Source organism: Rutidosis leptorrhynchoides, chromosome 6, assembly GCF_046630445.1.
Source record: "Rutidosis leptorrhynchoides isolate AG116_Rl617_1_P2 chromosome 6, CSIRO_AGI_Rlap_v1, whole genome shotgun sequence".
Lineage (NCBI taxonomy): Eukaryota > Viridiplantae > Streptophyta > Magnoliopsida > Asterales > Asteraceae > Rutidosis > Rutidosis leptorrhynchoides.
In genome coordinates, this window is record NC_092338.1 from 53709334 (window position 1) to 53734144 (window position 24811).

General features: G+C 34.3%; 1 non-coding gene and 1 pseudogene across 1 annotated transcript; both read right to left on the reverse strand.

Annotated features, from left to right (window-relative positions):
- Positions 1–703: 703 nt before the first annotated feature.
- LOC139853642 (replication protein A 32 kDa subunit A-like) lies at positions 704–10855 on the reverse strand (annotated as a pseudogene).
- An 8951-nt stretch (positions 10856–19806) lies between these two features.
- On the reverse strand, positions 19807–19913 carry LOC139856630 (small nucleolar RNA R71). Its single transcript, XR_011762099.1, has one exon. It is a non-coding gene; the product is annotated as a small nucleolar RNA R71 (small nucleolar RNA).
- Positions 19914–24811: the final 4898 nt, after the last annotated feature.

The window sequence follows — 24811 nt, forward strand, 5'->3', positions numbered from 1 at the left end:
TGGTGAAGACATCAAAATGAAATTGTCTTCTCCATGTGAGAAGTCATTGTAGAAAAGTTTGATTTGCCTTGCTCAAAAGTCAAGATATAATGTATACATGTGGTGTTTAGCAATAGTTGCCAAATTGAAGTTTGCAAGCTAGGTTTTCACATGTATATGTGCATCTATAAATAGATGGACTTGGAAAGGATAGAAGGCATCCAAATGGATCAAATACAAGGGAGGATTAAGTATCACAAAAAGGAAAAACATAGTTGAGCGATAATATCAACGGAGTGTGTTTTTTGTGAGGTCGAGAGTTTATTCTTGTAAGGAGTGTAAAAGAGTGTACGGGAAACTTAGATTTTATCTTAAAATTCTAAGGAGCTTGGGTTAGGGTTAACTTATAGTGTACTTTTTCTTGTATCGGGTTCTTTTATATTATAAGAATAAAGGGAACTCTTGGGGTGGACGTAGGCAGGGTTTTTCCGAACCACGTTAAATCGTCGTGTTATCAGTTATTTTATTTTGCTTTCTTTTATTTCTCTCAAGTTTGTCTCAAAAAATTATATCCTAGCTTCCGCTAGTGTGGGTGCGTTGCGCAAGTTGTCATAACAAGAACAATATACAACACACATACGGAACTTCAAAATCTAATACTATCTTATCATTTGCACTTTAAAGTTAATCCAGAACTGCAATGCTAATACAATGAAAACATATATCAGCCATTAGCAGTGCACTTGTGGTGCTTATTATCAACTGTTGTGTAGGCAAACCCGTCTTCCACCAGAAATTTAACTGATGCCCTATTACAAACAAAGCCAACCATGTTAATCACATCAGATGATTTCGTTTAAGTTAGTTATTTCAAACAACATAAGTTAGGTTATGTTTGAGCTCTAACAGCCTAACAGGTCAATCATGCAAATTTATAAATATTAGCCTAAGAAAATAACAGGTTATAACTTATAACTTAGAAGTTAACCAAAGTGTAACTACAGATGCATAAAACTCCAAACTCATTTTATTTAACAATGATTTTTTCCACGTAAAATGTAGTCAACCTAAATTGAAGATGAGGAATGTTACCCAACTTAAACACCCGTTTTGCCACCCACTAAACGTGTTCAAGGAAGAAAGAAGAAGAGATTTATTGTATCTTGTCCAAAGGTATACCCAGTTGTGCAACAAGTTCCTCTTTGTGTACCCCTTGTTCCCTTGATCTGAAATATACAAAGTTCACAAACGTCTCTCGAGTCAAATTCAAATGAGCTGTAATTTTTTCGCTTCAATAATTGACACAAATAGTACAGCAGATGTCTAATAAAATTGCATCTAGAACTACAACACACACACAAACGATTGCTAACTGAAGGCACTTGGAAAACTTACAAACTAGCCGGCAACATCAGATAATCTCTCACCATTTTATCAACATCATTGATCCCATCAGCAACATAATGACCAGCAAACTAATAATCACAAAATTCGTACTAATTATTTGGTATAATAAAAAAAATTATAAAGCTGCCACTCGTATGCACCATAGCTAGCTTCTGTGCTTGGATGTTTTATGCAGTTAGTAGAATCATTATTTGCAACTCAAACCTTCTAAAAAATTATTAATGCAGTTAAAACTGATAAGAGGGAGTCTGTTAGCTTACTCAGTTTGATGGCACGGTTTGGTATGTTTGTGTGTTGGCAACTGCACTTTGCATATACCCATGACTACTGCTACCAGGTTGTTTCTATCATAAACAGACAGCATCGTTGTTATACACACACATACATAAAAAAAAAAAAAAAAAAAAAAAAAAAAAAAAAACTTAGTATTCATCTCGTATAACATGTGTGAAATAATTAAGAGAGTAAGGTTGTGAATTTCTACCATTAACTTTGTGTTGTAAGAGTGAACATAGATACATTCAACAAGGTGATATGTGATCTCATTAAAGTCAGTCACCGGCCTGCATGTTGAAGTAAATTATGTAAGGATATTAGGACCCAAAACAACGCAAGTGATTCAACAAGATGACTCACCGATAGTAATTCTACAAGATTACTAACCCACTTAATGAACGAAAGATTATAAATGCAAGAAATGTAAATCGACACAAGAGATAACGTGGTTATATGCAATCTTTGTGATTGCTTTAGTCCACAGACCAACTAGAGAATGCATTTACTGAATATTTGTGGTGTGTTTACAATGAGTTACAAGAGGGTCTATTTATAGAATGGTTTAAAGAGTAAGCTAAAAATAATTCCTTAAAGCTTCATGTGAGTTTCCTGACAGCTTCATGGAAGCTACATGTGAGTTTCCTGACAGCTTCGTGGAAGCTACATGTGAATTTCCTCACAACTTCGTGGAAACTACATGTGAGTTTCCTAACAACTTCGTAGAAGCTGCATGTGAGTTTCCTAACAACTTCGTGGAAGCTTCATGTGAGTTTCCTGGAATCTTCCCTCTAATTGTTTAAAGTTCTCAATATCTCCAACAATCTCCCACTTGGAGACTTTGAACAAACCCAACCTTCGTCAATCCAAAATATCAACGATCTAACCAAGAACGTTAAACCACCATTATACCGCCAAACTCCATTTGGGACACGTACACTCAACACATACTTTGGATGAGCAGACTTTCGATACAAGGTCTTCAACACTACTTGTTAGAATATTAACTCTCTAATTCTCTAGTTGGGGTCTTCTCTCATCAATTCATTAGAAGACCAATTGAGGTAATGCAAAACCTCAATTTCTCTGTCGTAACAATCTTATTAAACATATCAGCAGGATTCTTCGTACCAAGGATTTTCTCCAATAATAAAGTACCATCATTTATATGTTGTCGAATAAAATGATACCTTATCTTGATGTGTTTCATACGACTATGAAACACCGAATTCTTCCCAAGATGAACCGCACTTTGATTATCACAATTCAAGACATAATAGTCTTGTCTTTTACCCAACTCACCTAAGAAGTTTTTCAACCAAACAAGCTCTTTAGAAGCTTCTGCAATAGCCATATATTCGGCTTCGGTGGTTGATAAAGCAACACTCTTTTGTAGTCGAGACATCCAACTAACCGCCGTCTTCCCTATTATGAAAACATAACCCGTAGTGCTTTTCCCCGAATCATCACATCCACCCAAATCAGCATCCGCATAACCCCTAAGTATGAGATTGTTTTTAGAGAAACACAATCCCATATTAGAAGTACCTTTCAAATAACGAAGCAACCATTTGACTGCTTCCCAATGCTCTTTCCCTGGATTAGACATATAACGACTTACAACTCCCACTGCTTGAGAAATATCGGGTCTTGTACAAACCATGGCATACATAATATTACCCATAGCCGATGCATATGGAACCTTTTCCATCTCCATTTTGTCTTCTTCCATTTTAGGTGATTGACTTTTCGATAGCTTTATCGTGTTACCCAAAGGCATAAAACGAGCCTTTGAAGTTTCCATGTTAAACCTCTCTACAACTTTCTCAATATATTTGGATTGAGACAAGTATAGAGTACCCTTCACACGATCATGCACAATACTCATGCCAAGTATTTGCCTAGCACCACCAAGATCTTTCATCTCGAACTCATGGGAAAGTAATCCCTTCAACTTGTTGATTTTGGACATGTTGGAACCTGCAAGTAACATGTCATCAACATACAACAATAAGATTATGTAAGAAGACTTGAATTTCTTCAAGTAGCAACAGTGATCCGCTTCACATCTTAAGAAACCAATCTTCTTCATAAACTCGTCAAACTTCAAGTACCATTGCCGAGGTGCTTGCTTCAATCCATACAAACTTTTCTTTAGCTTACAAACCCACTTCTCTTTACCCTTTACCTCAAAGCCCTCGGGTTGCCTCATATAGATCTCTTCATCAAGGTTACCATGTAAGAATGCGGTCTTCACATCTAGTTGCTCTAGATGTAAGTCCTCGGATGCAACCATAGAAAGTACCAAATGAATAGTAGTCATCTTCACCACCGGTGAAAATATCTTTTGGTAGTCAACTCCTTTATTTTGTTGAAAGCCTTTAACCACCAAACGAGCCTTGTACCTTTTCTTGCCATCCAACTCATTCTTGATTCGATACACCTATTTACTTTGCAACACCCTTTTATCATGAGGTAATTTCACTAGTGACCAAGTTTTATTCTTCTCAAGTGACCCCATCTCTTCTTTCATGGCAAGCTCCCATTGTATGGATTCTTTTGTCCTCCTTGCCTCAAAGTAACTTTCGGGTTCACCATTCTCGGTATAGAGCAAGTAGTTTGCTGATGGAGAATACCTAGGATTAGGTTTGGGCACTCTAGTCGAGCGTCTTAGTGTAGGAGTAACCGAAATGGTTGGACCGGTTTCATTTGTATCCTCCTCATCACTAGAACTCGCACTATGTTCGAAATCATCACCGCTTTCCGAACCATCCCCATCATTAGCATTTTCTGACGCCTCACCGTTCATTGGCAATTCATTGTTTCCCGTACTCCCACTAGAACCTGTAAGATCATCAATAGAAACATCGTCAAAAGTAACATGACCCGGTTTAGGACTCCCCGTTTCCGGTTTGCCATAGAACGAATCTTCATCAAAAGTAACATCACGAGAACGAATTACTTTTCTAGCCTCGTTATCCCAACAACGATAACCCATTTCATCCGACCCGTAGCCAATGAAAATACACTTCTTTGACTTAGCGTCAAGCTTGTCTCTATCCGCATCTTTGGTCTTCACATATGCATTACACCCAAAGATCCTAAGGTGACCATAACTCACTTTCTTACCTTGCCATTCTTCCTCGGGAATTTGGAAACCCAACGGTGTTGAGGGTCCCCTATTTATCAAATAAGCCGCCGTGTTAAACGCATCTTCCCAAAACATCTTAGGCAAACCGGCATGTAGTCTCATACTCTTAGCCCTTTCATTTAACGTACGATTCATACGTTTGGCGACCCCATTGTGTTGCGGTGTCTCCGGTACCGTTTTTAACATTCTAATACCGAGCTTTGCACAATGGTCTTTAAACTCAAGACTACCATATTCCCCTCCATTATCCGACTTCAAGCACTTGACCTTCAAGTTAGTCTCATTTTCTACCATAGCTTTCCACTTCACAAATGTATTAAATACATCAGATTTAGCTTTAAGAAAATAAACCCATACCTTTCAAGTGGAGTCGTCAATGAAGGTGACATAATAGCGAGAACCTCCATGTGATTCTACATTGGTTGGACCAAATACATCCGTATGAACAAGCTCCAATTTCTCCAACTTAGGAGCATTTCCTGATTTCCCAAAAGTCACCTTCTTTTGCTTCCCATATACACATAGTTCGCAAAACCCAAGTTCTACCTTTTTCAAATCCGGAATTCTCCCACTCGAAACAAGCATCTTCGTACCCTTCTCACTCATATGCCCAAGTCTTCGGTGCCATAGAGTTGATTCAGACTCAACATTAACCGTAGCAACCACCGTGTCTTCATCAAACACTTCAACCATATAAAGAGTTCCCCTTTTATGTCCACGAGCCACTACACAACTACCCTTAACCACCTTCCATTGGCGGTTTTCAAAAGTAACCGCGTTACCTTCATCATCTAATTGACCAACCGAAATAAGTTTCCTTTTTAATTTAGGAATGTACCTTACGTTTTTCAAGGTCCAATTAGAGCCAAGAGTAGTCTTCAATAAAACATCTCCAATGCCCTCTATATTGAGTTGTTTGTCGTCCGCCAATCTCACCTTGCCTTGATATGATCGAAAATTCTTCATCATGCTTTTGACATGAGTAGCATGAAACGAAGCTCCCGAATCCAAAATCCAATTCTCCATAGAATTTTCAACACTGCACAAAAGTGCATCATCACTTTCATCTGAGGTCAAGTTCACACCTTTCGCCGGACCATTTTTACAATTCCTTTGAAAGTGCCTTTTTTGATTGCAACCCCAACAAACAGCTTCACTTCTATCTTTCGATGGATACCTCTTCTTAGACTTCTTTCTACCCTTCTTTTCACCGCGTTCAAATTTCCTACCACGGTTGTCAACATTTAATAAAGAACCAGATGTTGATTCCCCCGAGTTTCTCCTACGAGTATCTTCACCTAGAATCAAATCCCTTATTCCTTCGAACGCTAGCTTAGTAGTTCCCGTAGAGCTACTAACTGCGGTAACCGTACCCGACCAACTTTCCGGTAATGATGAAAGCAAGATTAGTGCCTTTAACTCATCATCAAACACAATATCTACCGATGCTAACCTCGATATGATGTTGTTGAACTCGTTGATATGATCCGTTGCACTCGTACCTTCTTTCATCTTCGTATTGAACAATTGTCACATGAGAAAAACCTTATTAGAAGCGGTAGGTTTCTCATACATGTTAGAGAGTGCTTTCAAGCAAGCAAACGTCGTCTTCTCATTCACAACGTTGTATGCAACGTTCTTAGCAAGTGAAAGACGAATCGTACCCAAAGCTTGATGATCCAAAAGCGTCCAATCGGCATCGCTCATGCTTTCAGGCTTGGTCTCTAACAGAGGTTGATGTAGCTTCTTTTGATACAAGTAATCTTCAATTTGCATCTTCCAAAAGCCAAAGTCTCTCCCATCGAATCGGTCGATTCTAAACTTTCCGTCTTCCGCCATCGTACCCAAAGTCGAAACCTTGAGCTCTGATACCAGTTGTAAGGATATTAGGACCCAAAACAACGCAAGTGATTCAACAAGATGACTCACCGATAGTAATTCTACAAGATTACTAACCCACTTAATGAACGAAAGATTATAAATGCAAGAAATGTAAATCGACACAAGAGATAACGTGGTTATATGCAATCTTTGTGATTGCTTTAGTCCACGGACCAACTAGAGAATGTATTTACTGAATATTTGTGGTGTGTTTACAATGAGTTACAAGAGGGTCTATTTATAGAATGGTTTAAAGAGTAAGCTAAAAACAATTCCTTGAAGCTTCATGTGAGTCTCCTGACAGCTTCATGGAAGCTACATGTGAGTTTCCTGATAGCTTCGTGGAAGCTACATGTGAATTTCCTCACAACTTCATGGAAGCTACATGTGAGTTTCCTAACAACTTCGTAGAAGCTGCATGTGAGTTTCCTAACAACTTCGTGGAAGCTTAGTGTGAGTTTCCTGGAATCTTCCCTCTAATTGTTTAAAGTTCTCCATATCTCCAACAAATTATCATCATCATAAATATATATATAAAAAGTAAAATATAACTTGAAATAGATTGATAAACAAATGTGTTTAAGATCATACTTGATACCGTATATCGTGAGCTGCTTTTTCCCCTGGAAGCCTTTTAAATGGCCGTGAACTCGAACATAAGTCCCATCCCTAAATTTTAAAAGTTAATCAACACAAATATTACAATCATACAATACATTCCTACAGCCTCAAATTCAATTATCATTCATGAATCACAAAATATATGATAATGTACATAATTCCATCCATCTCCTTTGTGTCTACTGGATCAGTTCCCCTAAAACATCACGAAAACACAATACTATGTAATCAAAGTACAACACAGATAATAATAATAAATACTATAAAAAATAATTAAATAAAAATAACAATAAAACGTACATGTACCATCGGTTGCACTCAACTCGACTAGTACCATCATCAAGCATAAAATTAACATCAGTAACCCTCACAGTCTTGTTACATACCATCCCCACTAACTTAACCTAATTTTAACAGAAATAGCAACAGAGTTACTCACTCAGTAGTCAGTACATATAATAAAATTAGGGTTCATTGTTGGATAGAGTCCAAATTGATGACAAACATTTAGTTGAAAATTTGGAATTGGCTTTTAAAAGTATAAAAGACAAATTGGTAATTAGTCTTGGCAAAAATGAATTTTGCTTCTTACAAAGAAACGTGTTTAGCAAAGTCAAAGAAGAAAAGTGATTCTTGTATACGTATGTTTACATGCACATAGAGATTTCAAAGTCAAAGCTACAAGGTAGGCTAAAAGGTTTTCACATGTCAAGTTGGTGTAGCATGTACGCATATATTTTCAAGTATAAATATGTACTCATGCATAAGGTGAAAAGCATCCAGAGAAAGGGATCAAGCCACAAATGGGAAAAACATAGTTGATAGGGTTTATCAACGGAGTGTGTTTATTTGTGAGGTTAAGAGTTTAGTCTTATAAGGAGTATAAAAGGGTGTACGGGAAACTTAGATTTTATCCTAAAATCTAAGGGGCTTGGGTTTGGGTTAACTCATAGTGTACTTTTTCTTGTACTGGGTTCTTTTATATTATAAGAATAAATGAGACTCTTGGGGTGGACGTAGGCAGGGTTTTGTCGAACCACGTTAAATCATTGTGTTATCAGTTACTTTATTTGCTTTTCATTATTTCTCGCAAGTTTGTCTCAAACAAATTATATTCTAGCTTCCGCTGGTATACGTGCGCTAGGCAAATTGTCATAACAAGTGGTATCAGAGCGTATCCAGGTTTATCGGATATTTTTTGTTTAGAGATGGTGGAAAACGGTGGTATGCAATTTAAGGTGGAGCCATTTCGGATGGCGGATGATGATTGGGATATTATAAAACACATGAACGTGTTTAATGGTTAGGTGTATCAACTCGCAAAAGTTGAGGTTTGTGTTGAGGAAGAAGATAAGACCCTTATTCTTCATGTCTCTCTTCCCAGTTCGTATGATATTGTGGTTACTATTGTTCTTTATAGTAAGGCTAGCTACTGTAAAGATGGAGGATGTAGTACCGGTAATCTTATCACATGATTAGAGACGAAGATCCAATGACCATTTTGAGCATGGGTTTGCTATGGTTGGTGATGGAAGGGTAAGGTTTGCCGAAAAGAGATCTAGTGATAACGGTAGGTCTAGATCTGGAGATGGCGTGAAGGGTTTCCAGTGCTTCAAATGTCAAGAGTGGGGTCACTACAAGAAGGGTTGTTCACTCTGGAAGAATGGTGAAGATAAATCTGGGGGTTCATTAGTTGTAATAACAGTTAATGAATCGGTTAATTTGGGAGATGTTCTCACAATCTCCAAAAGTTCTACTTCTGCTCAAGATGAATGGATTTTAGATTCTGGTTGTACGATGCATATGTGTTCCAAGGAAGCTTATTTTGATAAGCTTATGTTAAAGAAGGCTGGGGTGCTGACTTTAGGTGGTGGATCAACATGTGATGTTGAGGGTGTTTGCATGGTGAAAATAAAATTGTTTCACGGAGCTGCTTACGCTCTTGGTGGTGTGGCGTACACACCAAGGATGTGCAAGAATCTAATTTTCTTATGCGTGTTGGATTCTCAAGGATATGGTTATAAGGCTGTAAGTGGAGTTATGAAAATCACACGTGGCGTGAAGGTCCTGACTAAGCGAGAGAAGTATGAGGGTTTATATCGTCTGGTGGCGAGTACAAAATGTACTCGTGTCTCGAAGGTTTAGAAAGCGTGCACGCGAGAAATTGATTGGGAACATGTGGGGACATGTTTGATCAAGGTAGACGATGGTGAGAAGGAAAATCCTACTGTGGTGGAAGAGGTGATTCGAGACGCCTCTCCGGAGTCAACTAAGTAAGTTGACAGGGTCAGCTGCACATGGTTATTGGCCGGTTTTATTTGAATCGGGTTTAGGACCGAGGTGATTCAAGGTGTGTGCAGCGGTGATAACGGAGGCCAATGGTGAAAATACTAGGTTATAATATTTTCGGTGATGAAGAAGATAAATGTTTGTCAAGGTGGAGATTGTTGGATAGAGTCCAAATTGATGACAAACATTTAGTTGAAAAATTGGAATTGACTTTTAAAAGTATAAAAGACAAATTGGTAATTAGTCTTGGCAAAAATGAATTTTGCTTCTTACAAAGGAACGTGTTTAGCAAAGTCAAAGAAGAAAAGTGATTCTTGTATATATATGTATGTTTACATGCACATGGAGATTTCAAAGTCAAAGCTATAAGGTAGGCTAAAAGGTTTTCACATAGTTGGTGTAGCATGTACGCATATATTTTCAAGTATAAATATGTACTCATGCATAAGGTGAAAAGCATCCAGAGAAAGGGATCAAGTCACAAATGGGAAAAACATAGTTGATAGGATTTATCAACGGAGTGTGTTTATTTGTGAGGTTAAGAGTTTAGTCTTATAAGGAGTGTAAAAGGGTGTACGGGAAACTTAGATTTTATCCTAAAATCTAAGGGGCTTGGGTTTGGGTTAACTCATAGTGTAATTTTTCTTGTACTGGGTTCTTTTATATTATAAGAATAAAGGAGACTCTTGGGGTGGACGTAGGCATGGTTTTGTCGAACCACGTTAAATCGTTGTGTTATCAGTTAATTTATTTGCTTTTTTTTATTTCTCGCAAGTTTGTCTCAAACAAATTATATGCTAGCTTCCGCTGATATAGGTGTGCTAGGCAAATTGTCATAACATTCATAGCAATACTTCCACACATAGATAGTTAACATAGCATTATAGTCGTGTATATATGCACCAGTTTGAAATAAAATGAAACGCTACGTTGTTAATATCAACACCGTCAATGAGAAAATTGACTTTATCGTCATTCGATAACAACGCTTTGCTAATTTGATTAACGGTTAACGGAATCAGCGTTTGTGTTTCACGATTCTGCACGTAACAAAAAAAATTTACATATTTATTAAACTTGATAATAACTATAACTGCTAAAGGTAAAAAGAATTAACGATTTTTAATGATAGACTTAAAATACCTTAGTGTAAGCAGGGGATGCAGATTCGGTATTTTGATTGGCCTGAGAAGGAGGCATAAAACCGCCACCGGAGAAGACGGTGGAGGCATCAAACTGGCTGTAATTATTCATGTTTCAGGATCAAACTAGTGTATAATGAAAACAATAAATAATTATCGAGTAGTGATTGTTATGCGGAAGCTAATTTAGGATTACAAAAGCTAAAATCGAGTGATAAATATGAACAAAATATGAATTCCCGTCAATTATACCATTGTTCCCTCCTCGTTAGGTTCAAGCGGTCGTACTGTCATAGAGACGGTGATTAAAATGGAAAATTAGAGATGTTTAAAATAGGGTTAAAGCCAAAAATAGGCTACAAACTTACACAAATGTATCGATGTCACTCACAAACTCATTTTCGTCCTACTGTCACCTACAAACTTTCAAAAAGTGTACCATTGTAGATAAAAACTTTCAAAAAGTATACCGATGTAAACAAAAATGACTTGCTACCGGCTAAACTGGTCAGAATTAACACGTGTCATTTGTGGATTGGATCTTAATTCTTAAAAAAAATAAAAAAAAAAATTACCAGGACAAAATTAATATGTAACAGGTCAAAACGCCAAAATGTTGATATTAGCACATTTTTTCAAAGTTTGTAGACGACAGTAGGACGAAAATGGGTTTGTGGGCGACATCGGTACACTTGTGTAAGTTTGTAGCCTATTTTTGGCTTTAACCCTTTAAAATAAAATGAAGTGTCTTCTAAAAGTTTTAACTCGGTTTTCATTTTTATAAATAAACTAAAGAAAAAATTGTTTGAAAATACATTTGAATTTTCACCAAATTTTTATTGTATGCATTTAACTTCTAAATATGTTACAGTATATTGTATGTAAATCATAACTTATATATCCTGTAATAAGTTACTAAAGTTAGTTTTTTGACGCAGTTAGTCCTTAAACACAATGACTGTTAATTATCTCTGTTACAATTAAACAATTTTTCCAATCCTAAATTCATAAATCAGATCTTCTTCATCTTCATCTCATTTTTACAAGGAATTCATAAATCCTTGGAGTCCTTCTCTTACAAAATTCACCTAAATTCTTTATTTCTTCCCCACAAAATCTCATTTTTTCCCATTACTAAATTTATGTCACTTCAATTAAACTATCAACTCCACTTTCTCTCGATAAAATTTTATTATCACAAGTGATTCATCTTTTGGTTTTTTTTCAATTTCCTTTTCTACCCAATTCTCTATTTGCAAAGAGCGTCTATATATTTTTCATCATTTACACATGTCATGCAGAGAGTTGATGTATTACATCTAGAAGAAAAGTGTGAACGGGCTATTCAATAGGCGTTGGAGATTGAACCCTCAATTAAACAATTAATATTGTTTTGTAGTTCTGTTTTTTTCCCCTCTAAGTATGTGCTTCAAATCATTCACAAGTAGCTTCGTTATTCTCATACGTTCCTTGCTTTAGTTGTACAGTATCTACAAGAGTATCATTGGTCCTGATTTTCCACAGGTTGTCTCAGGAGGAGGTGTTGCATTGATTCAGTACGTGAGGGCTTAGCTCCACGAGGTCATTGCATGAAACTCCCTTCAACTTGTGTGTCCTCCACCAAACCTCTGTACTGATAAGGTATTTGTAATTTGTGTTATGATCTGTCACCCATCAAGAAAACGAGAAAACTAATTTTACCTTTTCATGCCATTTTATAAAGGAATGAGAACATGAAAATGTGAAATTACCGAAAAGGACCAAATTGAATTTTTTATTATTTCGTTATTTTAGGTGTCATGATTGCATAGACAGCATTGGGAACTTTCATTTGCGAAGATTCGATCCTCCACCACTTGCCCTTGAACCCGAGGATTCTCAGATTTGTTATTTTTTCCCTTGACGTTTCTCCTTTACAATTGGCCACCAGATTTCTTAACTAAAGTTCGGATATATCTCATTTATGTAAAGTTGTAAACTATAAAATTTCCTCGTATGTTTGGTCGTTATTTAGGCGTATCATGATTACTAATTTACATAACAAGCTCAATTTTAGAAGATCTGGGTTCGTTATCATTTCGTTAGATAAAGTGATGTTTATTATGATTTCGTTATGTCGAGGGACCAACTGCGTCAATAAATTAACGTTAGTAACCTGTTACATGATGTACAAGTCATGGCTTGCATACTGATAGTGCTCCAAATGGTCGTATATTTAATCGCAATATCCTTCCAATATGTAAAGTTTTTAGTTATAATTGTTCTATTTTTAAGTTGTAATCGTTTATATTAAATAAGTGTGAAGACGGAAGATGAAAATAACGATTTGAAGACGCAAATGACCAGAAATTATCGTTACCTCGGAAAGGACATAAATTGAGAAACAACCTAAAATGCTTGAATTCATTTAAAATGGAAAATAGGAGAATAAAAAGGCAAAGAAAGAAACAAATAAAAGCCAAGTGTGGGAAGAATGTACCAAGTTATTCAATTAAAAACTATCTATCACATGTTTCTGTAAAGTTATTGCATGTGCTTCGGTTTTGGACTAAATTAACAGTTTTACCAGATTTAATGTAATATATTTGAAAGAATAGATGGGTCTACACGATGAATCAATTCCATCATTAAAAGGAAGTAAAGTCTTCCGAAAAAGACACGCACTTCTTGATTTAGGTCAAGAAGTTGTCATCCAGACCAGCTGTAGGTTGACGAAAAATCTAGAAAAGTCATCTCTAAAATCAGTAGGAAATCCACGGCCCTCGGCATCAAACAGGGTCGCCAAGTGGTCAGACTTATCCTAACCATGAGAGGATCTGTCTCGTAAAATGGGGAGGGCGCCGTGCAAATTAGCTTGATAAGACTAATGAATCAGACCCCCAGAAAGGATAATCTCCTTAAAGATCAAAAATCAGCTTTTAAGCCTGATATTACTCAATCCTTGAGATTGACCTTAAAGATTGAGAATTACAAACTCATGGAATTCGATGATATCTAAACTCGAGCTTGAACGAGAAAATATTTTGATCAAAATTAAAACCAATTTGTTTTCTGAAAACCTATTTTCAATGCGTTCATTACCATTGAACGTAAAATCCTGAGAATTCATCAGAATTCATTAGGTCACCTTAACCAAATCGGGTGTCAACCGTAAGAACGGTGGTTGCATAGCATGGTCGAAGACAGGACCTTGTGCCAGACCGAAAAATTATATGGTGATCTTTACTATTTCTCCTACAAAGGATAGTAATTGCATCCGACACGATGTGGACCATAATCAAAAGCATGTTATTAGACATTGCCTTAACAGTTGCTTGTTCATCGCTTTCCTTTACAACCGGACGGTCGTTTACCGAAAGGTAATATACGGAGCAAGTATACTGGACGTGTTGCTTTCCTAATACAAGGTTAGCAAGTGGGTAACACAAAACCATAAGTTTTGAGCTAAAATTTTAAAATCTGAAACCCACAAAACCCACAAAAACAATTTACAAACACCGGTGAAGGGTTATTCAGGAAAACTTGTCTAGGGTAAAATCTAGCTTAAATTTTCAAAAGATCAAAAGTTTTCATAAAGATCCAATTTCCTTAAGGATCTAAATTTTCATAGTCACGTGGGACTTTAAACCGCCTTTCAAATGTGCACTTTGCTTTGGAAACCGAAAGTAAATCGGCTATTTGATTGCAAGTGTGGTTGACCTGAACCCGAGGCAACTGTGGATGGCACACCTACCTTTAACCATGGTTCTATTGTTACTATCATTATTTATACCGCCATATCAAAATCATTGATGTATAAATTGTGAGAATAAAAAAGTGATTCGAGTGAAGTGTGATTTAATTTCAAGTTCTGTATTGCTTGAGGACAAGCAACGTTCAAGTGTGGGGATATTTGATAGTGCTCCAAATGATCATATATTTAATCGCAATATCCTTCCAGTATGTAAAGTTTTTAGTTATAATTGTTCTATTTTTAAGTTGTAATCGTTTATATTAAATAAGTGCGAAGACGGAAGACGAAAATGACGATTTGAAGATGCAAATGACCAGAAAGCTCAAACGTACAAGTTAAACTCCAAGTGGTTCAATTTATTGATGATTAACGTCTAAATATTGATAAAAGTACAAGTCGCGAAACGCAAAGTACAAGATATTAAAGCATACGAAAAGGCGTTCGAAAAACCGGAACCGAGACATAAAACGAGCATCAACGTACAAGTTAACTATGCACAAGAATATAATATAATATATATATAATTAATAATAATAATAATAATATAATAATAATATAATACTAATAATATAATAATAATAATTATAATACGAAACGTTTAAGTGATCAAATATAATAATAATATAGCAAACAAGTTGATTTCCTCAATTCTCTGCACCTAACAAACTTTCAAATCTCCTACAGTGTTTATATTTGCCTATAAATAGCACATGTAGAGAACAAGCATCGATACACATTCACCCAATTCTCTCCATCTGTTATAATATATAAAATATATATATATATTTATAATATATATTAGTTTAGTTTTATATTAGGTTAGTTTGGGTAATGTAAAGGTTATTTTATGGGTTTTGAAGTCAAAGTTCTGTCCGTGTAACACTACGCGATAAATAATCATTGTAAGTTATGTTCTTTCTTTTTAAATTAATGTCTCGTATTTAAGTTATTATTATGCTTATTTGAGCCGAAGTAATCGTGATGTTGGACTAAATATTAAGACGGAGTTATTGAACTTTGGACCATAATTAGGGTTTGGACAAAAGACCGACACTTGTGGAAATTGGACTATGGGTTATTAATGGACTTTATATTTGATTAACATAGAGATTTACAATTTGAAGTATTTATAAATAGCCACATACGTTCGATCGGGTACGATGGACGGGATATTTATAAATACTAATAATTGTTCATTTGACCAGAGACGGGAATGAATTAATAGTCAACGGACTTGTTAAAACAGGGGTGAATTACATTCAATGGTAATTGGTGTAATTGTTAACAAATTATTAAAACCTTGGATTACACTGATAATGCTAAAAAGGAACATATATTTAGTATCAATATCCTTCCAATATGTAAGCTTTTAGTTACTATTGTTCTATTTTTATGTAATAATCGTTTAAATAAATAAGTGCAAAGACAAAAGAAGAAAATGACGATTTGAAGACGCAAATGACCAAAAAGCTCAAATGTACAAGATATAATTCAAGTGGTTCAATTTATTGATAAGAAACGCCTAAAAATGACAAGAGTACAAGCCGCGAAACGCAAAGTACAAGATATCTAAGTGTACGAAAAGACGTTCGAAAATTCGGAACTGAGACATAAACCGAGCATCAACGTACAACTCAACGGAGCTAAAATTACAAGTCAACTATGCACAAGAATATAATATAATATATATATATATATATATAATTATATAAAATTATATATTATTATATTATATATTATAATATTCAGCAGCCCACGTTTAACTCAATTTGGTGAGCTGGAATCCGAAGCTCCGCACTCGCGGAGCTGTAAGGCACAAAAGTACCGCACTCGTGGAGCTGTACAGTTCAAAGTGGGCCTATAAAAGCTCACGCATTCTGCTCGAATTCTGCATCTCTTTTTCTACTTCAATCTCTCAATTTATATTTATATTTATATTTTATAATTATAATTTTAATTTAAGTTAATTTTAATAATAAAGTTATGGTTTAGTTGGGTTATTGTAAGAAATGTTTTACGGGTTTTAAAGTCGGAACTCTATCCGTGTAACGCTACGCTATTAATACTCATTGTAAGTTATGTTCAACTTTTTTAAATTAATGTCTCGTAGCTAAGTTATTATTATGCTTATTTAAGCCGAAGTAATCGTGATGTTGGACTAAATATTAAAGACGGGGTTATTGGGCTTTGTACCATAATTGGTGTTTGGACAAAAGAACGACACTTGTGAAAATTAGACTATGGGCTATTAATGTGTTTTATATTAACTAAACGATACCTCATTAATTTAATATTAAAGGTTACAATTTGACGTATCTATAAATAACCACATACGCTTAATCGGGTACGATGGGAGGGATATCTATAAATACCAATAATTGTTCATTTTACCGGACACGGGGATGGATTAATAGTCAATGGACTCGTTGAAACAGGGGTGGATTACATTCAAGAGTAATTGGTGTAATTGTTAACAAAGTATTGAAACCTTGGATTACACGCAGTCGATAACCTGGTGTATTCATTAAACAAAGTATTAAGACCTTGTTACAGTTCGAATCCCCAATTAGTTGGAATATTTGACTTCGGGTATAAGGATAATTTGACGAGGACTCTCGCACTTTATATTTATGACTGATGGACTATTATGGACAAAACCGTATGGACATATCGAATAATCCAGGATAAAGAATAATTAACCCATGGTAATAAATTAAAATCAACACGTTGAACATCATGATTACGGAAGTTTAAATAAGCATAATTCCTTTATTTTATATCTTATTGCATTTTTAATTATCGTACTTTTTAATTATCGCAATTTTATTTATCGTCATTTTATTTATCGCACTTTAAATTATCGCACTTTTATTATTGTTATTTACTTTACGCTTTAAATTAAGTCATTTATATATTTAATATTTTATATTAGGTTTTAATTGTGACTTAAGACATAAAATCGACAAACCAGTCATTAAATGGTAAAAACCCCCTTTTATAATAATAATAATATTACTATATATATATATATATATATATATATATATATATATATATATATATATATATATATATATATATATATATATTTTAAAAATATAGCGTTAAACTTGGCTAGCTCCCTGCGGAACGAACCGGACTTACTAAAAACTACACTACTGTACGATTAGGTACACTGCCTATAAGTGTTGTAGCAAGGTTTAGGTATATCCACTCTATAAATAAATAAATAACTTGTGTAAAATTGTATCATATTTAATAGTATTTCGCAATAAAAATATAACTATTTCGTATATTTCCTCGCACACATCAAGTATTTTTGGCGCCGCTGCCGGGGAACACTCAAACGCCGAAGCGAAACGCTATAAAAAATAAAAAAAATTAGTTTTTAAGTTATTTTTGTAAAAATATATTTATATAAGTTATTAGTTTTAAAAAAACAAAAATATAAACACATAAAAAATATATATTTATATATCTATATTTTTAAGTATTTAAAATTAAAGAGTTTTTATTTTTAGTCACAAAAACTAATAAGTAATTATTAAAATATAAGTTTTATTTAAGTATATTTTATAAAATTTAAAATCAGAAAATTAAATCAAAGTAAAAAAAAAAAAAAAAAACCCTGAACCTGCGTAATTTGAGCCTGCAGCTCATTTGAACCTGCATCCTCCGCACTCGCAGAACTTTTGGGCATCTAGGATCCGCACTCGCGGAGCAGTCTGACAGACTGAAACCTGGTACGCATTAATTACGCAGTTAGGGTTATAATTATTCATAATTAATAATAATTAGTGTTTTAGTTTAATATTAATTAGTTTTAGTTTATTTAATTTTGTATTTTTAAGTTTTAATTAGTTTTATTAATATATAAATTAATACTTTTATAAAATAATAATATAAAAATAATATATTTATAAAAATTGTATTTTTATAACTTTAAGTTTTATTTTTATATTTTGTATCTTTTTATTTCGTTTAATCGTAATTTGTATATTTATCGTTCGTAATTAGTTTTAAACTTAGTTTTTGCCGTAGTTATTTTATATTTCTAGATTTATAGGCTTTGCCGTAAAATCTCTTAAGTGCTTTTTCTTTAGATTAAGACTTAAGCGCTTTAGAATTTTACGACATCACTTATCGCTTTAGTTTTAAATATATTTTAGTGCCTAATTAAGTTATTGTCGTTTTGGATATAGAATTCCTTTTAAGCTTTAATACCTTTAGACGCAACTTTTAGTCTTAAGTTTTTTTTAGAATTTTAAGTTTCAACGCTTTACTTTCTTATTATTATTATTTTCGACCTTTTATTTTTCGACGTTTTTCGACGCACTCTTTTCTTTCTTATTTCTTGACGCTCTAGTTTTTAGGACATAGATTATTATTTTTTTCTTCAAAATTTCGACGAAAAATTATTTTAAGCGGTTAAATTGATAGACATCCAAAATTTTTTGGTTCGTAGTAATAGTTGGATTTGTTAGTGGCGAGTTGTGGGCTTCCGATTTAAAGGGTCCTGGCTACCTGCTGCATCTATTGGTTATTCGAAACGTGGGCAAAATCAGAAAAGTCTATTAATTTGATAACTTATATAATTTTTATCTTTATAACTAATAGGATATTCAGTGAATGCACCGAGCAAAACGTTCACCACCTTTTATACGTTCACCACCTGTAACTCGATCAAGACATCTAGCCAACATTGTCGCCGTTGATTTTTTTTAGAATCGTCATCTAGTCGACCAAGTACTCCAATTCAAATTTCCGATAATCCATTTTTTGAACCCGACCTCACAATTGAGAATCCGGAGGATATTCAGGGACAATTCAGAGATCCTAAACCACTAATCATTCCTCCTGAACCACAAATTACTCATCCAGAAATTTTTGAGGAAGAAACCATTAAGTCAGAATCCTCTAGTGATTCAGATTCAACAAATTCAATCATGGAAAAGCTGGAACCTCTAAGTATGGAAGACCGAATGAGGGCTAAACGCACTGGCCAAGGTCATGCCATTACTCAACCAGACATTAATGCGCCAGATTATGAAATCAAAGGACGAATCCTACACATGGTAACTAATCAATGCCAATTTAGTGGTGCACCGAAGGAAGATCCAAATGAACATCTTCGAACTTTTAATAGGATCTGTACTCTATTCAAAATCAGAGAAGTTGAAGATGAACAGATCTATCTCATGTTATTTCCCTGGACTTTAAAGGGAGAAGCCAAAGATTAGTTAGAATCGTTACCTGAAGGGGCGATTGACACATGGGATGTCTTAGTTGAAAAATTTCTTAAAAGATTCTTTCCGGCATCCAAAGCCGTGAGACTTCAAGGAGAAATTGTTACGTTCACACAAAAGCCAAATGAAACTTTATATGAAGCGTGGACAAGATTCGATAAGTTGTTGAGAGGATGTCCTCAACACGGTTTAGACACTTATCAAATAGTATAAATATTCTACCAAGGTGTCGACGTTGCTACACGAAAAGATATCGACACAGCAGCTGGTGGTTACATTATGAAGAAAACCGCTACCGAAGCTCACAAAATTATTGATAACACAGCCTCCCACTCACATGAGTGGCACCAGAAAAAAGATATTTTTCGTTCATCTAAAGCGGCTAGAGCCGATTCTAGCCATGACTTTGATTCTGTTTCCGCAAAAATAGATGCTTTCGAGAGACGAATGGAAAAGATGACTAAAGATATTTACGCAATACGAATCAGTTGTGAGCAATGCGGTGGACCACACTTAATGAAAGATTGTCACATTGAGCAAACGATGGAACAACGTGAGAATGTTTACTACATGAACCAAAGGCCGGGATATAATTATCAAAATAATTATCAACCGCCAAGGCCAAACTTTAATCGAAATCAAAACATTCTTTACAATCCAAATGGACCCAACAATAACTCGTATAACCAACAAGGTCCGAATAACCAACTAACTCAAAACAACACTTTCAATCAACAAAGACCTGGCTTATATAAACCACCACAACAAACCGAAGAGAAAAAGCCAAATCTGGAAGAAATGATGGCAAAGCTAATGGAATCTCAAACACAATTTATTACATCTCAAACCCAAACGAATGAGAGGTTTGATCAGTCATTAAGAACTCAACAAGCTTCCATTTTGAATCTAGAAAAACACGTAGGTACTCTTGCTAGCATGATTAGTGAGAGGGAACAAGGAAAGCTACCGAGTAATACTGAAGTAAATCCTCGGAATGAGAATGTTAATATGGTATCAACGAATTCTGAAAAACCAACATCAGAAGATGGGAAGGTTTTAGATGTGAGTAACAATTAAGAAGTTACAACATCACCACCACCCGAGTATGTAAAGCCTGTGGTGGCACCATACAGACCACCCATCCTGTTTCCAAGAAAAGGAGTTGAGTATGAGCAAATGATAGGTATAAAGTTTGTGATACCTCTGGAAAGAAGAAGAAGAATAAGAAAGTGCGAGAAACAAAAACCGTAAAAGTAAACCCGGTGAAGACAGTTCCACCGAAACCTCCACCCAGGTTGGGTGATCCGGGTGAATTTATTGTTCCTTGTCTACTTAGTGATTGTGTCATGTATAATGCACTAGCAGATTTAGGTGCGAGTGTGAGTGTTATGCCTCTTTCACTATATAAGATATTAGGAGTAGGTGAGTTAAGTCCAATGAAAATGAGTGTTAGACTCTTTGATCAAACCATTAAGCACCCAGTTGGAATTGCTGTAGTGACCCAAACTTTTCCATGTTTATATATATTAATTGAGATTGATATTTACATGACTAAATGTTTCCAACGTGTTAAGCAATCAAACTTGTTAAGACTTGATTAAATGAAATAAGTTTCATATAGACAATTGATCACCCAAGTTGACCGGCGATTCACGAACGTTACAAAATTGTAAAAACTACATGTTGTGGTATATATAGACATATATATATGGTTTACATGAGATTACGATGAGTAAGTATCTCACTAAGTATATTAACAATGTGTGATATACATAAGAAATGAGATTACTAAGTTAAGAAACTCGAAATGATATATATAACGATTATCGTTATGATAACGTCTACTAAATATATATGTATCATATTAAGATATTGATACACTATATTTAACATGATAAAATGATATTTAAATATATCATTAAGTGTGTTAACAATGAACTACATATGTAAAAACACGACTACTAACTCAAGAATTACGAAACGAGACTTATATGTAACGATTATCGTTGTAACGATATTTTAATGTATATATCATATTAAGAGATATTCATACATCATAATATCATGATAATATAATAATTTAACATCTCATTTGATATAATAAACATTGGGTTAACAACATTAATTGAGATCGTTAACTTAAAGGTTTCAAAATAACACTTACATGTAACGACTAACGAAGACTTAACGACTCCATTAGAATGTATATACATGTTGTGTTTTGATATGTATTCTTACACTTTTGAAAGACTTTAAGACACATATCAAAGTACTTCTACTTAACAAAAATACTTACAATTACATCCTCGTTCAGTTTCATCAACAATTCTACTCGTATGCATCCGTATTCATACTCGTACAATACACAGCTTTTAGATGTATGTACTATTGGTATATACACTCCAATGATCAGCTCTTAGCAGCCCATGTGAGTCACCTAACACATGTGGGAACCATCATTTGGCAACTAGCATGAAATATCTCATAAAATTACAAAAATATTAGTAATCATTCATGACTTATTTACATGAAAATAAAATTACATATCCTTTATATCTAATCCATATACCAACGACCAAAAACACCTACAAACACTTTAATTCTTCAATTTTCTTCATCTAATTGATCTCTCTCAAGTTCCATCTTCAAGTTCTAAGTGTTCTTCATAAATTCCATAAGTATAGTTTCATAAAAATCAAGAATACTTCCAAGTTTGCAAGTCTACTTCCAAGCTTTCTAATCTATTCCAAGTAATCATCTAAGATCAAGGAACCTTTGTTATTTACAGTAGATTATCTTTCTAATTCAAGGTAATATTCATATTCAAACTTTGATTCAATTTCTACAACTATAACAATCTTATTTCGAGTGAAAATCTTACTTGAACTGTTTTCGTGTCATGATTCTGCTTCAAGAACTTTCAAGCCATCCAAGGATCCTTTGAAGCTAGATCAATTTTTTTCATTTCCAGTAGTTTTATCCAGAAAACTTGAGGTAGTAATGATGTTCATAACATCATTCGATTCATACATATAAAGCTATCTTATTCGAAGGTTTAAACTTGTAATCACTAGAACATAGTTTAGTTAATTCTAAACTTGTTCGCAAACAAAAGTTAATCCTTATAACTTGACTTTTAAAATCAACTAAACACATGTTCTATATCTATATGATATGCTAACTTAATGATTTAAAACCTGGAAACACGATGAACACCATAAAATCGGATATACGCCGTCGTAGTGAAACCGGGGGCTGTTTTGGTTTGGATATTTAAAAACTATGATAAACTTTGATTTAAAAGTTGTTCTTCTGAGAAAATGATTTTTCATATGAACATGAAACTATATCCAAAAATCTTGGTTAAACTCAAAGTGAAAGTATGTTTTTCAAAATGGTCATCAAGATGTCGTTCTTTCGACGAAAATGACTACCTCTTTAGTAATTGACATGTAACTTAAATTTTCGACTATAAACCTATACTTTTTCTGTTTGGATTCTTAAATTAGAGTTCAATATGAAACCATAGCAATTTGATTCATTCAAAACGGATTTAAAATGAAGAAGTTATGGGTAAAACAAGATTGAATATTTTTGATCTTTTTAGCTACGGGAAATGTTTAACAAATCTATACAAATCATATCCTAGCTAACTTATATTGTATTATACATGTATTCTAATATATTATGTAATCTTGAGATACCGTAGACACGTATGCAAATATTTTTACATATCATATCGACCCATGTATATATATTATTTGGAACAACCATAGACACTCTATATGCAGTAATGTTGGAGTTAGCTATACAGGGTTGAGGTTGATTCCAAATATATATATATATATACTTTGAGTTGTGATTTATCCTGAGATATGTATACACTGGGTCGTGGATTGATTCAAGATAATATATATCGATTTATTTCTGTACATCTAACTATGGACAACTAGTTGTAGGTTACTAACGAGGACAGCTGACTTAATACACTCAAATCTTTAAAACATAATAAAAATGGTTGTAATTATATTTTGATCATACTTTGATATATATGTACATATTTGTATAGGTTCGTTAATGGATCCGTGGCCAAGTCTTATTTCCGAGGAAGGAAATATCTGTGAAAGTGAGTTATAGTCCCACTTTTAAAATCTAATATTTTTGGGATGAGAATACATGCAGGTTTTATAAATGATTTACAAAATAGACACAAGTACGTGAAACTACATTCTATGGTTGAATTATCGAAATCGAATATGCCCCTTTTTATTAAGTCTGGTAATCTAAGAATTAGGGAACAGACACCCTAATTGACGCGAATCCTAAAGATAGATCTATTGGGCTTAACAGACCCCATCCAAAGTACCGGATGCTTTAGTACTTTGAAATTTATATCATATCCGAAGGGTTTCCCGGAATGATGGGGATATTCTTATATATGCATCTTGTTAATGTCGGTTACCAGGTGTTCACCATATGAATGATTTTTATCTCTATGTATGGGATGTGTATTGAAATATGAAATCTTGTGGTCTATTGTTACGATTTGATATATATAGGTTAAACCTATAACTCACCAACATTTTTGTTGACGTTTAAAGCATGTTTATTCTCAGGTGAATACTAAGAGCTTCCGATGTTGCATACTAAAATAAGGACAAGATTTGGAGTCCATGTTTGTATGATATTGTGTAAAAACTGCATTCAAGAAACATATGTCGATGTAATATATTTGTATTGTAAACCATTATGTAATGGTCGTGTGTAAACAGTATATTTTAGATTATCATTATTTGATAATCTACGTAATGTTTTTAAAACCTTTATTGATAAAATAATGGTTATGGTTGTTTTAAAAATGAATGCAGTCTTTGAAAAACGTCTCATATAGAGGTCAAAACCTCGCAACGAAATCAATTAATATGGAACGTTTATAATCAATATGAACGGGACATTTCAGTTGGTATCCGAGCGTTGGTCTTAGATAACCAGAAAATTTGCATTAGTGTGTCTTATCGAGTTTGTTAGGATGCATTAGTGAGTCTGGACTTCGACCGTGTTTTCTTTAAAATTGATTGCTTAACATTTT